We start from the raw sequence: 13456 nt of genomic DNA on the forward strand, positions 1-13456 counted from the left end.
ATATAAATTTTTACACTAAAATGTTCTTTTTTTTTTACAAGGGGTAAAAGGAGTCTTTAGTAAGGAAATACCCCATATGTGGATGTAAAGTGCTCTGTGGGTGCACTGGAGGGCTCAGAAGGGAAGGAGCAACAATGGGCTTTTGGAGAGCGAATTTTGCTAAACTGGTCTTTAGGGGGCATGTCGCATTTAGGAAGCCCCAAAGGTGCCAGAACAGCAAAACAAAACTACATGGCACACTATTTGGGAAACTACACCCCTTAAGGAATGTAACTAGGGGTACAGTGAACCTTAAGACCCCACAGGTGATTGACAAACGTTCGTTAAAGTCGAATATGAAAATTTAAAATTTGATTTCTTTCACTAAAATGCTGGTGTTACCCCAAATTTCTCATTTCCCAAGGAGTAATAGGAGAAAGGGGTAATAGGAGAAAATGCCCCCCAATGTTAGCGTAAGAGTAAAAGAAGAAAAAGCCCCCCAAAATTTGTAGCGCAATTTCTCCCGAGTACGGAAATACCCCATATGTGGCCCTAAACTGTTGCCTTGAAATATGACAGGGCTCCGAAGTGAGAGAGCGCCATGTGCATTTGAGGCCGAAATTAGAGATTTGCATAGGGGCGGACCTGGATGGAACCATGGCGTTTGCCTACGCCACCAAACAGGGTGCCTCCAGCTGTTATAAAACTCCCAGCATGTCTGGACAGTCAACGGCTGTCCAGCAATGCTGGGAGTTGTTGTTTTGCAACAGCTGGGGGCTCTGTTTTGGAAAGTACCATACGAGACTGGGGGGTAACTGTGTATATTTAGTGTGTGTAGGGTGTGTATATGTAGTGTTTTACTCTTTATTTTGTGTAGTGTAGGTGTAGTGTAGTGTTTTTAGGGTACATTCATACGAGCAGAGTTTCCCGCTGCAGAGTCCTTCGCTACGCCACTGCATAACACATTATACATACACACACATTGGCCCACATTTATCATTGTCTTTAGACTGTTTTTTGTGTCTAAAAAAGGGGCAAAAAAGGCGCAAGCAGGGTTTTTTGCGCCTTTTTTTGACCCTTTTTGTTTACACATTACTGCTGATTTTGAGTTGCAATCCCCTGATTTTGAGTTGCAATCCACAGATTTTGGCAATAGACATGATATGGAAGGGATTTATCATTGCGCCTTTTTGTAAAAAGGAGCAAAAAAAGGCGCAAAGCCACTGAATAGTCTCTAAAACTACACCAGCCCAGACATAGTGTAGCTTTTTGGTGTATGTGTAGACAGAAATTTCAGAAAATGCGGACCTGCACAAAATTTATCAAAGCTCTTTTACCTTTTAATAAATTAGGTACTCCTACACATTACCAGCACACAAAAAAAACGGTGTAAAAAAATGCTTCACTTGCACTGCAATGATAAATGTGGGCCTTTATATCTACACATACACATCATACACACACATCACACACACATCATACACACCACACACACATAAACAATACACACACACGTCTTTGGCCTCCTCCTGCTTATCTGCATCCGCCCGTACCACAGCATCGCGGGGAGGGGGGGGAGGTGTTCACAGTCACTGACTGCCATGTGCCCGGGCCGCACTGCCATGTGCCCGGGCCACACAGCGCATGGAATGAGGGTCGAATAGCGCATGGAGTGTGGGGCACACGTATAGGACAGCGCTCCAGCCTGGCGGCACGCAAGATGCAGCTGCGGGCCCCCCTAGCAGCGGCAATGCATGGGGCCCCTACCTAGATGGGCCCCCCTCACCATGGGGGCTGCGGGGGCCTCTGCTACACCACTGCCTTTGTCCTCAAGTAGCGGGATGCAAGGATACACCCTCCCTTCTTAACCAGTTAACCACAAACTTTTATCCATACTTGTAACTCATTGTCTTATTTTTATTTATTTTTTTACTATAGAAGGTGGCATTGGCTTCCAGTATGATCAGTGTGGAGGTAATAACTGTTTTTAGGTAGAAGCCCTGCTATCTAGCAATATTTATCTTTGCAGAGATTGTTCTTTAGGTAGTCTGATGGACTGCACACTTCTTTGCTTACTGTATATGAGAATATGAAAGCAGCTGTCGCATGGAATGAAACTTGCAGTCACCACAACAAGGATAGGAAAATGTATTATGTAAATTGATTATTATTTGTTACTGTACTGTAGAAATTCCAATTCCTGACTTCACAGGACAATTAGCATTTTCTCCATAATGTCCCTCTGTCACATACATCTCATCCCTGTGTCAGTCTCATTGATGAAAGCAGGGGAGCTTTGTTCTGCTGATCAGTGCTGGTCTCAGCGAATCAGGCTCATCTTACATGCGCTTCTCACTGTCAAGGATTAAGGTGCTGGGGCTGTGCCGTGTCTGATGCTCCTGCTTTATGCAATGGAAAGATAGGAGAAGGCAGAGAATTTTATCCAGAATAGAAAATAGCAAGTCAGTAATTGAAAATCACCCATGCACTAACCAGACGGTATTTGACTCCCACTAAACGCTTTGGATTTCATATGCTGCAGGTGGCATGACACGGGAGTAATGTGATATAATTTTAAATAGAATGCTTAAAAAAAAGTAAAATGAATGTATTATTGTTACTCACTTCATTGGTGGAGTTCCTGCTTCTTCCAAAATCCTAACATTGATGTCCAGAAGCTCCATCCCCTTCATTGGCTGTCTATTAGAGTTTATTCTTCTGTTTGAGAAAATAGTCCGTGTGCACACATGATACAACATGTCACCATCTATGAAATGTGAGAGAAACTGACTAAACTTATTTTTTGTTTGTTTGTGGGGAAAATGGGTTTAGGGTCGGGTCACACGTACTGCATCCCCATTGTATATGATGCTGTGGATGCGCTACTGCCCGATCCTAGAGTGAGCCTCCAGCTGTACCCGTGTGTCCTGCTCGCAGTAGCAATCCACCGCTATGAACAGACACAGAGGGAGCTGCAAGTTGCGTACGCACATGTGCAGTGTACTCCAGATGTTGCGGCCACTCTCAGCCTAGCTCAGGGAGCAGGGGGAGTGGCCACAATTAGAGATGAGCGAATCAAAGCCAACAAACCCGAATTTGTTACGAATTTCATGAAATATTCGATTTGCAATGAATAGCGCGAATCGCTTCATTAAACTTCATTTTACAGCGTTCCAGGCTATTGGAGACCTAAAATGGCGGATCCACGCGTGAGTACATGGGGCAGGGGATTATGGGAGGCCGGGAAACAGCGGCGAGAATGAAGGTAGGCGGGATGACCATGAATCACATGTGAGATGCAGCCTATCAGTGTTCACTGACCCCTGTGATGTCACAGCCCTATATAATCGGCGGCCATCTTGCCTCTCTTCATTTCATCTATGCACTCAGATGGAGAGGATGGGACTGTGTGTGTGAATAACTCCTACCACAGCGTTACACTGCAACTGCTACTCACATCAGCATTAGGGAAAGGCAGGAGTGCAGTGTGCTGTGCTGTTACACTGAGAAGGATCATTGATAGCTAAACCTCCTATTCACGTTATTGAGCATTGCAGCAGAGAGGGGCAGATAGCTGTCAGCTGCCTCATACAGATAAACAAGCTGCCTGAACTTTCTGAAGCATCTTATCTCCTCATTTTTCAGCTTTATTGAGTTTTTTTTTTCTCCACAAATTGTTGTTTCTGCTCAGAGTTGTGTGACAGAGTGCAATTTAGGGTTTAATCCCTGGATTTTTTTTATTGTGGTGCTGCACTGCTGGGTCCTGCTGCTGTTCACAAATACGTTATTTTTCAGCGGACTGTAGTGCATTTGTCTGCCCTCATATGTGCATAACACATGCCTACATCAAAGCAGTCTACTATTCTGTATCTGTAACAAGTCTAGATACAGGGAAAGATACTTATTTTTTCTGCGTATAGTTGCGCATATTACTGCCCTCATCAGTGCATATCGCATAGATACATCCAAGTATTGTACCATTTTGTACCTGTTAATCTGTAAAGTGGCTACATACTGTCAAAAATAGAAGAGTAGTGCAGCTCACTCAGCAGCAATCCCGAGGTTAACTGAGAAGTCTAAATCCCACAAGACTTCGACAATTGGGCAGCAAAAGAATACAAAGGATGTATATCAGTCCTCTAGGGATAGCAGAAAAGAAGACAAGAGGAAAATGGGAAAGGAAAAAAAGGCAAGAAAGGGGAAAGAAAGTGGTAGAAAGAGAAGGAAGAGGAGGACAAAAAGAAAAGGAAAAGGAAAAGAAATGATGTGTAAAGGATATGATGAAGAAAATATGTGTTATAGAAAATTAATAGAATATAAATAAAAATAACAAAAATGTACAAAAGTTGGATGTGTCAGTCTATGCGCACAGCAACCCACCCACACATAGACCAAATGGAGATACGCGTGGACCAGCAGGTATGCGCACAGAGCGACCATCCACAGATGAAATATATGTAATAAATAATATATATATAAAAATAAAAAACCTGAGAATAAAAAGTAAAAATATAAATAAAATTTATTAGACAATAGTAAAGTACAGTAACCCCCCGACCTACGATGGCCCCGACATATGATAAAATCGACATACGATGGCCTCTCAGAGGCATGTAATGCAAGAGGCTCTAATACTACTGCGTGAGACTGGCGCACAAATTTTCGCATATGCGAAAATTTGTATATGCTAATTTTCGCATATGCGAATATGTTGCATATGCGAAAATAAAATGTGAATATTACGAATATGCGAATTTAGCGAATATATGACGAATATTCGTCCATATATTCGCAAAATATTGCGAATTCGAATATGGCCTATGCCGCTCAACACTAATTAAGAGAAGTGGCTGCCAACTTTTCTAGAATTTATCAAAGAAAGGTGCCGCTGATTGAAAATTTCCTACAGTGCACTGTAGGATTAATAGTATGGAAAAGTTTTGATACCTTGTTTCCAGATGTTACCTTGATGAAAGCAGTAAGTCTCCCTCAGAGTGGTATGCTCCGTGAATGTAGGGATCTGTGCAGGTATGGTCCTGCGCCCCCCGACCTTCTCACGGTGGCAGATGTTGCTGATGGTGACAGGTAGTCACAGTGGCTCTGTTCAGCGTCCGGCCTTTAAGGTGTCGATAGTGACAGTGGCAGCGTTGACAGCCAGGGACTAGTGTGTTAAATTCGAAGATTTTCCTAGCTTCGGCTCGGGACATACGGGTGATAAAATCACCTCCTCTCCAACATTTCCTAACTGAGTGTAAAGCTGTAAAAGAAAGATGGGAAGGATCGTTATTGTGGAATTAATTGAAATGTAGAGAAAGTGGGTGTGACTTAACTCCTTTTTTGATATTGTAAATGTGTTCTGATATTCGTATTTTCAATTGATGTTTTGTACGGCCAATATATTGTTTCCCACAACTGCTTTAGATAAGGTATATCACACCTTTATTATGGCATGTAAGGCATTCTTTTATCTTGAAATTAAAATTGTTAGACGTTGATATTACTTCTGTGACTTTTTTTAGGAAATTGAGTGGACCGACATCCGAGGCAAGCGCCACATCGGTGAAAACCATAAGTCTGCAACCAACTTGTTGTTATATTGTATGAGGGAGGTTTTATTGTGGGAGCTATTTGTAAGCTTAGATTGGATGTTTTCGTATATATGATGGGTGGGTTATGTGGGAGATATTGTCCTATTAGTTTGTCATTTTTAAGAAGATGCCAATTTTTCTTTATGGCCTTTTCTATTTGTTTTTAGTCTTTATTGAAAGGGATGACTATTTTGGCATCTTGCTCTGTAGTGGCCGGTTCCTTGGTATCCATAAAAAAGGAAGATCTATAGTTATTTTGTTTGGTTAAGAGATTTTTCTAAAATGTGTTCTGGGTACCCTTTGTCTAAAAATCGTTGGGTTAAAACGTCTGCTTCTTTTAAAAATTGAGTATCTAAGGTGCAGTTGCGTTTAAGTCTCCGATATTGACTAAAGGGTACATTTAAAAGCCAACGTGGAAGATGGCAGCTGTTAAAATGAATGAAACTATTTTTTTATACCGGTTTATGGTAAGTACTGCACGTTAATTTAGGTGACTGTACAGAAATTAAGAGATCTAGGAATTGCAAGGAAACGGTACTTACATGTGGGGTAAAATTTAAATTAAGAGAATTGGTATTTAAATTAGTTAAAAAATTGTCTAAAAGCTCCCTAGGTCCTTTTTAAATTAATAAAATATTGTCTATGTAACTACGCCAAAGCACGAGATCCGCACCAAGTCTGGGGGAGATGGTATATAGAACAAAAAGTCCCGGCACTCACCAAGTTGCAAGCCAATTCGTGTTTATTGTATGCGGGTAAACAGGACGCGTTTCGGCAAAGCCTTCCTCTGCTGTCAGGAGACAGCTTTGCCGAAGGCTTTGCCGAAACGCGTCCTGTTTACCCGCATACAATAAACACGAATTGGCTTGCAACTTGGTGAGTGCCGGGACTTTTTGTTCTATATGCCTATTTTTTCCACGTGCACCACCCACCACAGAAGTGCCGACTTTTTCTCCTATACTGGGGGAGATGGTAGTCTCCTCCCAGGCCGCCATAAAGAGATTTGCGTAACTTGGTGCGAATCTCATGCCCATTGCCGTACCAGTTTGCTGTAAATAAAAATTTTGTTCAAAATAAAAGTAGTTATGGGTTAGTATAAAATTAATAGAATCAAGAATAAAATCAGTCTGTGATGGTAAGATGTCTCCTTTCATTAAAAAGTGTTTAACAGCTTGCAGGCCGGCCTTGTGTTTTATAATAGTGTAAAGGGAACTGACATCTAAAGTTGCTAAAATAAAGTCAGGTTCCCATGTTATATTTTCTACAATTTGGATCACTTGGGTAGTGTCTCTGAGATAAAAATCCGTAGCTTGTACAAAGGGCTGTAAAAATTTGGCAATATATTGAGATAAATTGGAAGTCAAGGAATCAATACCGGATACAATGGGTCGGCCTGGGGGATTGGAACTATGTTTGTGTATCTTGGGGAGACAATAAAATACGGGAAGTCTAGCTTGTGTCCCCAAGATAAACTCGTGTTCTTTATCTGTGAGTATATCTGATGTATGGGCTTCATCACAAAGTGCTTTTTATTGTCTCCCCAAGATACACAAAGATAGTTCCAATCCCCCAGGCCGACCCATTGTATCCGGTATTGATTCCTTGACTTCCAATTTATCTCAATATATTGACAAATTTTTACAGCCCTTTGTACAAGCTACGGATTTTTATCTCAGAGACACTACCCAAATGATCCAAATTGTAGAAAATATAACATGGGAACCTGACTTTATTTTAGCAACTTTAGATGTCAGTTCCCTTTACACTATTATACAACATAAGGCCGGCCTGCAAGCAGTTAAACACTTTTCAATGAAAGGAGACATCTTACCATCACAGACTGATTTTATTCTTGATTCTATTAATTTTATACTAACCCATAACTACTTTTATTTTGAACAAAATTTTTATTTACAGCAAACTGGTACGGCGATGGGCATGAGATTCGCACCAAGTTACGCAAATCTCTTTATGGCGGCCTGGGAGGAGACTACCATTTCCCCCAGACTTGGTGCGGATCTCGTGCTCTGGCGTCGTTACATAGACAACATTTTATTAATTTGGAAAGGACCTAGGGAGCTTTTAGACAATTTTTTAACTAATTTAAATACCAATTCTCTTAATTTAAATTTTACCCCACATGTAAGTACCATTTCCTTGGAATTCCTAGATCTCTTAATTTCTGTACAGTCACCTAAATTAATGTGCAGTACTTACCATAAACCGGTATCAAAAAATAGTTTCATATGTTTTAACAGCTGCCATCTTCCACGTTGGCTTTTAAATGTACCCTTTAGTCAATATCGGAGACTTAAACGCAACTGCACCTTAGATACTCAATTTTTAAAAGAAGCAGACGTTTTAACCCAACAATTTTTAGACAAAGGGTACCCAGAACACATTTTAGAAAAATCTCTTAACCTAACAAAAGAACTAGATAGGTCTTCCTTTTTTATGGATGCCAAGGTACCGGCCACTACAGAGCAAGATGCCAAAATAATCATCCTTTTCAATAAAGACAATATAAACAAATAGAAAGGGCCATAAAGAAGAATTGGCATCTTCTTAAAAATGACAAACTAATAGGACCTCTAAAACATAGCTTTTAATATGCACATCTAAAAATGTACAAACGCAGTATCAAAAAGTAGAAAAATAGACAATAGAAAATGTAATAATAATATTAACAGGCCGCCATCAGTATCCTGCCATATATATATATCTAAGCAAAGCGCATCATCTCTCCAGTCGTGAGGCTACGTTACTGTTACGCAACCACTAACACCTCACAAAATCACAGGAGAGACAGCCCGCTATGCAGATAACACAGACAAATCATTATTCACAATACAATAACCATTATTAAACAATGCTGTAAGAAACTATATTGCATATTGAACCACTGATTATCTGGCTGTTGAGGATAGTGACCTAAATAGGATTCCAGTACTCTGTATCAAAGGATAAATGAATCAGGATGTCTAGTCCACCAATGTATGCGAACTATAGATAACAAGTCCGCTGTTCACACTTAGCGCAACCGCGCCTCCAAACAGGTAGCTATCCTTCCAATAGAATACATATCAGTATTACTGGACTAATTTCACAGTGATCACAGTCCACTAGATCATACACTCCAAGATATTCGGTTCAATGCGGTATTGAATTGTCCTTGCAGAAAAAATGGTTATTGTCACGGACGTTTGACCAGCATACAGTATTGATGTATATATATTGTCACAGCATTCAAATAGTGTATATGCACAGTATTATAGTGTGGAATTTCTTAAATGTCCCCATCAGATGAATAAAGTAACCGGTTCACACTGTGCGATTTGAGCATATATTCAGCGTGTCTGCAGATTACTCCAGATAGGACTAATGTTGTCCACATATAATTGTTGATGTATATTGTCACAGCATTCAAGTAGTATATATGCACAGTATTGTAATGTGGAAATTTTTTAATGGCCCCATCAGATGCATTATATAGCCAGTTCACACTGTGCAGTTTAGATTTATATTCAGCATGTCTGTAGATTTCTCAACATAGGGCTATGTCCACATAAGCATAGGCAATTTGCAGCACAAAAGCCTGATCTCCTAGTATGCCAGTATTCAGTCCATAGATATCTTAGATGTACATTCACACTATGCGGTATATTCACTCACAGACTGCACACTAAGGCATATGTTGCCGTCCATCAGTAGCTCCAGAGATAGTGCTGTGAGTATATTTAGGTGTGATAGCATACTAGGTAGATGAATATAGGTTGCAGTATATTAAATGGCTTAATCTCCAGATGGATAGTTAGGAGTGCATTTAGACTATTCCCACACTAGATGGTTTCCAATGTCCCCAGTTAGTTATGCAGACATACTGATATGCTGGCAAATACACTTAGCTGTATCCATAGATGCTTGATTCACGCCCGGACATCTGCATGCTGGTACATGACGACTGACGGCTCCTTCATATCATATCGTATCCATAAGGGGTCCAACGCGTTTCAATCGCTCAATATCCTCAGGGACCTTTCATAAGCTTGGTCTCCTTTACTGTCTTACAGTGCACTTTTCGCACCTCGCATGCGGCTCTGATGGCGGTCGTGCTAAACTAACACACGCTACAAACTGATATACCTGCATTCACCTGTTCCCGCGGTCTAAGGCTCCAATCAGGGGTGTGCCACGTCACTGGGAGTGGCTATCTATGCACACCGCTGATACGATCTGCCAAGATCTGAAGGGACTAGGTGCACTATCTGTCAGTAGGTATCTAAAGACCTAGTACTGACTATATGTGTCGGGCGGAGGAGATGGACAACCGGCGTAATAAATTTTCATATAACCCAAGAAAAATAAAAAATATATAATAAGTTAAGAAGTCTCATCAATTGTATCAGCACGATATTAGCTACTTAAATAGACAGCCAATAACTAAGAATTATTTTGTTTTTGAGGGGCGGTCCTTCCACCAGCAACGAGGTACAGCGATGGGGAGCCCTTGTGCCCCCAGTTACGCAAACCTGTACCTCGGCTGGTGGGAGGACCAATTTTTATTTTGTGAGGACATGTCATCTTGGACAGGCCATATTCTATTATGGCTTCTTTATATAGATGACGTCTTCATGATTTGGAACTCGAGTGAAGATGAATTCCATAGGTTTGTCAAACAGATTAATCAAAATGACTTGGGGCTTGTATTCACTAGTACAATTCACAAATTTCAATTGGAGTTCTTGGATCTGAAAATTCAGGTAAAGCTGGATGGCTCTGTTCATACTACAGTGCATAGGAAAGAGACAGCCACTAATACCCTGCTTCGGTGGGACAGCTGTCATCCTCTCCCACTGAAGCAGGTTATACCAACAGGGCAATACCTTCGAATGCATAGGAATTGTTCTACGATTGAGGAATTTCAGAAGAAGGCAGATGAGCTACGTATTAGATTACGAGCAAGAGGATATCCAAATAAAGTCCTCAAGAGAGCCTATAAACGAGCCCTTAGTTCTCAAAGGACACATTTATTAACCCCTAAAGATAGGCAGACAGAAAACTTACTTAGTAGGGTTATTGGGACTTTTGATGAAAAGTCTGTAGAGGTTAGAAACATTCTTAGCACCTACTGGACCATTCTGACTACAGATAAGCTGTAAAAAGATCTGATTCCCAATACACCTCTAATCACTTATAGAAGAGGACGGAACCTAAAAGACAGACTGACTAACAGTAATTTTGAATCTAATCCATCTAAGGGTGGGTGGCTTATGTCAAAAAAACCACATGGAAATTTTCCATGTGGAAAATGTAACATCTGTCCCCATATCATCAAGAGTAAAACATTCATGAGCATCACTACACAACAAACCTACATGAATAGGCATTTTGCTAACTGTGAGACGAGGGGAGTGATATATCTTCTGACCTGTGGGTGTCCTTTGAATTATGTGGGGAAAACGTTTAGGCCCCTGAAAAAACGCCTTCAGGAACATCTAGGGGATATAAGGCACTCAAGAGATACCCCAGTGGCCAAACACTTTGCCGAATGTCATTCCAGTAATGGTGATAGCCTGAGAGCACAAGTCATTGATGTCATATCACCCCCCAGGAGAGGGGGGTGTTGGGATAAGATTCTACTTCAACGTGAAGCGGAAATGACATTCAGGTTTGAATGTGTTAAACCCCATGGCCTCAATGACTTTATATCCTATTCATCTTTCATTGAATAGAACTGTGGTTCTTTATGTATACTATAATTCCCTTGGCTGTCTATTTAAGTAGCTAATATCGTGCTGATACAATTGATGAGACTTCTTAACTTATTATATATTTTTTATTTTTCTTGGGTTATATGAAAATTTATTACGCCGGTTGTTCATCTCCTCCGCCCGACACATATAGTCAGTACTAGGTCTTTAGATACCTACTGACAAATAGCGCACCTAGTCCCTTCGGATCTTGGCAGATCGTATCAGCGGTGTGCATAGATAGCCACTCCCAGTGACGTGGCACACCCCTGATTGGAGCCTTAGACCGCGGGAACAGGTGAATGCAGGTATATCAGTTTGTAGCGTGTGTTAGTTTAGCACGGCCGCCATCAGAGCCGCATGCGAGGTGCGAAAAGTGCACTGTAAGACAGTAAAGGAGACCAAGCTTATGAAAGGTCCCTGAGGATATTGAGCGATTGAAACGCATTGGACCCCTTATGGATACGATATGATATGAAGGAGCCATCAGTCGTCATGTACCAGCATGCAGATGTCCGGGCGTGAATCAAGCATCTATGGATACAGCTAAGTGTATTTGCCAGCATATCAGTATGTCTGCATAACTAACTGGGGACATTGGAAACCACCTAGTGTGGGAATAGTCTAAATGCACTCCTAACTATCCATCTGGAGATTAAGCCATTTAATATACTGCAACCTATATTCATCTACCTAGTATGCTATTACACCTAAATATACTCACAGCACTATCTCTGGAGCTACTGATGGACGGCAACATATGCCTTAGTGTGCAGTCTGTGAGTGAATATACCGCATAGTGTGAATGTACATCTAAGATATCTATGGGCTGAATACTGGCATACTAGGAGATCAGGCTTCTGTGCTGCAAATTGCCTATGCTTATGTGAACATAGCCCTATGTTGAGAAATCTACAGACATGCTGAATATAAATCTAAACTGCACAGTGTGAACTGGCTATATTATGCATCTGATGGGGCCATTTAAGAATTTCCACATTACAATACTGTGCATATATACTACTTGAATGCTGTGACAATATACATCAACAATTATATGTGGACAACATTAGTCCTATCTGGAGTAATCTGCAGACACGCTGAATATATGCTCAAATCGCACAGTGTGAACCGGTTACTTTATTCATCTGATGGGAACATTTAAGAAATTCCACACTATAATACTGTGCATATGTCACGATGCCGGCTGGCAGGAGGTGGATCCTCTGTGCCAGAGAGGGATTGGCGTGGACCGTGCTAGTGGATCGGTTCTAAGTCACTACTGGTATTCACCAGAGCCCGCCGCAAAGCTGGATGGTCTTGCTGCGGCGGTAGTGACCAGGTCGTATCCACTAGCAACGGCTCAACCTCTCTGACTGCTGAAGATAGGCGCGGTACAAGGGAGTAGACAGAAGCAAGGTCGGACGTAGCAGAAGGTCGGGGCAGGCAGCAAGGATCGTAGTCAGGGGCAACGGCAGGAGGTCTGGAACACAGGCTAGGAACACACAAGGGAACGCTTTCACTAGGCACAAGGGCAACAAGATCCGGCGAGGGAGTGCAGGGGAAGTGAGGTATATATATGGAGTGCACAGGTGAACACACTAATTAGAACCACTGCGCCAATCAGCGGCGCAGTGGCCCTTTAAATCGCAGAGACCCGGCGCGCGCGCGCCCTAGGGAGCGGGGCCGCGCGCGCCGGGACAGGACCGACGGAGAGCGAGTCAGGTACGGGAGTCGGGGTGCGCATCGCGAGCGGGCGCCACCCGCATCGCGAATCGCATCCCGGCTGGAGGCGGTATCGCAGCGCACCCGGTCAGTGGATCTGACCGGGGCGCTGCAGTAACGAGAGTGTAGCGAGCGGTCCGGTGAGGAGCGGGGACCCGGAGCGCTCGGCGTAACAGTACCCCCCCCCCCCCTTGGGTCTCCCCCTCTTCTTTGAGCCTGAGAACCTGAGGACCAGACTTTTATCTAGGATATTGTCCTCAGGTTCCCAGGATCTCTCTTCAGGACCACAGCCCTCCCAGTCAACCAAAAAAAAGGTTTTCCCTCTGACCTTTTTGGAGGCCAGTATCTCCTTTACAGGAAAGATGTCCGAAGAACCGGAGACAGGAGTGGGAGAAATAAGTTTAGGAGAGAAAC

At 42.2% G+C, this 13456-nt stretch overlaps 1 long non-coding RNA gene across 1 annotated transcript; it reads right to left on the reverse strand.

Annotated features, from left to right (window-relative positions):
* Nucleotides 1–1929: 1929 nt before the first annotated feature.
* On the reverse strand, nucleotides 1930–2742 carry LOC130366886 (uncharacterized). Its single transcript, XR_008891980.1, has 3 exons — nucleotides 2605–2742; nucleotides 2473–2515; nucleotides 1930–2381 (listed from the first exon to the last, which is right to left on the reverse strand). It is a non-coding gene; the product is annotated as an uncharacterized LOC130366886 (long non-coding RNA).
* Nucleotides 2743–13456: the final 10714 nt, after the last annotated feature.

This window comes from Hyla sarda, chromosome 4 (genome assembly GCF_029499605.1).
Source record: "Hyla sarda isolate aHylSar1 chromosome 4, aHylSar1.hap1, whole genome shotgun sequence".
Classification (NCBI taxonomy): Eukaryota; Metazoa; Chordata; class Amphibia; order Anura; family Hylidae; genus Hyla; species Hyla sarda.